The 2,174-nt window shown below is 45.0% G+C and overlaps 1 long non-coding RNA gene across 1 annotated transcript; it reads right to left on the bottom strand.

The window, feature by feature from the left end:
• Nucleotides 1-792: 792 nt before the first annotated feature.
• Nucleotides 793-1,721, bottom strand: LOC127327202 (uncharacterized). The gene is made up of 2 exons (XR_007868461.1): nucleotides 1,558-1,721; nucleotides 793-1,251 (listed from the first exon to the last, which is right to left on the bottom strand). It is a non-coding gene; the product is annotated as an uncharacterized lncRNA (long non-coding RNA).
• Between the last annotated feature and the right edge of the window lie 453 nt (nucleotides 1,722-2,174).

The following is a 2,174-nucleotide window of genomic DNA, read 5'->3' as shown; positions in this document are numbered from 1 at the left end:
ACGGTGAAACTGCTTCAAATCCTACGGCTAAACGTTGGTCCGACGGGAAGCAAAAAATCGGGAGCCGATTCCTAGCGCTGGCTTGGAGATATGCCCAAGAGGCAATAATAAAGTGGTTATTATAATATCTTTGTGTTTATGATAAATGTTGTAAATGGTGTTTTGGCACATGGGAGCATATGCTCCCTTTATTTTAAAATGCATGTTACATACATTTTGAAATTTCAAAAAATTGAAACGAAAAATTCGAATGTACATCTTCACGTGCTACGCGCTCACAAAGTCGTTTCATAAAAATCCGACTTGTCGTGTGACGTGTGTAAAAAAGAAAAAATTCAATGCTGAAAATAAGGCTTTTCAGGAGATAAATTTTCTCTTTTTTACACAGACCACAAAACATATTGGTTCCTCGCGAAACTTGACGAACGTACGTATATTGTGGAGATGTACATATAGAATTTTTTGTCAAATTTTTTTGACATTTTGAAATATAATTTTTTGATAGAGGGAGCATATGCAACCGGGAGCCGAATTGAATTTCCGATAAATGTTTGCATACCATGCTATAATTGTATTAACCGAAACATTGATACATGTGTGTTATGTAAACAACAAGGAGTCCCTAGTAAGCCTCTTGTATAACTAGCTTGTTGATTAATGGATGATCATGGTTTCGTGATCATGAACATTGGATGTTATTAATAACAAGGTTATGTCATTAGTTGAATGATATAATGGACACACACCCAAATGAGCGTAGCATAAGATCAAGTCATTAACGCTGTGTTTGGATGCATAGAATTGAATCTTGGAATTGAATTTAAATGGAATACCAAAACCAAGATGGAAAGGAAATGACTTCATTTCAATTCCGCCGTTTGGATGTGCATGGTAGATGTTGTTAGAATCAAATTGTAGCCTCCAATTACAATTCATGTTTGGATGTACAAGCGGCGGAATTAAATGTTTGGTTGAGTTTGAACAATATAAAGTTATGTACAAACATAAAACACAGTATTTATATATTAAAATGAGACACAAGCTTCTTTCTCGTGTCTATTTATGTTCCAGTAGCAGATGAGCTGCTGAGCAGATGAGCTCGATTGATGAGAAGATTATGGCAGCAGCTCGAGCTTGGCCGCTGACGGGCAGTGCAATTGATCGGACCATATCGCTAATGATCTGGAGATGGCTGTTCCTATGCATCTCCACAAACATCTTCCACGGATCCCTCACGGTCTTCCTCCCCATCTAAGCAAGCACACACAGGACAATAAAATCGAGCATTAGCCGATGCAATCAGAGAAGATGATGGGGAGGAGGGAAATCCCGTCTGGCAGAGATGCGGTGGCGGCCAGGCTATCCCGCTGCACCGTTGCCGTTCCCTCCGGCTGCCGCTACACCTATCGCCGCTGCTACCCCTCCCGCTGCTCTTCCCCATCCTGCCTGGTCAACCTTGAGTTTGGGTTCGATGGAGAAGATGGAGAGGAGGACCGGGAGGAAGGAGAGGAGGGACGGTAGGGAAGAGGGAGAGGAGGGCGGGGCGGGGGCGCTCACCACTGCCACCGGCGGCGGATTGCTGCAGGTCGCGCCGCCGCCAGCTAGCTTCAGGTCGGAGACGGCTCTGTCGAGGCTCGGCAAGGGAATGTCGCGTTCGAGCGGAGAAGAGGCTGCGCGACCTACCGCTTCGCGATTCCAAGGCAATACGGAGGTCTCACACTCCGAATTGGCCAGCGACAAAAAACATTTTGGATGAGTGCGGGCTGGAATTAGACTGTATTTCCGGATCCTAATTCTAAGCGTATCCAAATGATACGCGTTCAACACGCGTCCGTTGGGAACCCCAAGAGGAAGGTGTGATGCGTACAGCGGCAAGTTTCCCTCAGTATGAAACCAAGGTTATCGAACCAGTAGGAGCCAAGAAGCACGTTGAAGGTTGATGGCGGCGGGATGTAGTGCGGCGCAACACCAGGGATTCCGGCGCCAACGTGGAACCTGCACAACACAACCAAAGTACTTTGCCCCAACGAAACAGTGAGGTTGTCAATCTCACCGGCTTGCTGTAACAAAGGATTAACCGTATTGTGTGGAAGATGATTGTTTGCAGAAAACAGTAAAACAAGTATTGCTGTAGATTGTATTTCAGTAAAGAGAATTGGACCGGGGTCCACAGT

This window comes from Lolium perenne, chromosome 1 (genome assembly GCF_019359855.2).
Source record: "Lolium perenne isolate Kyuss_39 chromosome 1, Kyuss_2.0, whole genome shotgun sequence".
Classification (NCBI taxonomy): Eukaryota; Viridiplantae; Streptophyta; class Magnoliopsida; order Poales; family Poaceae; genus Lolium; species Lolium perenne.
This window is presented reverse-complemented; position numbering and strand designations above follow the sequence as displayed.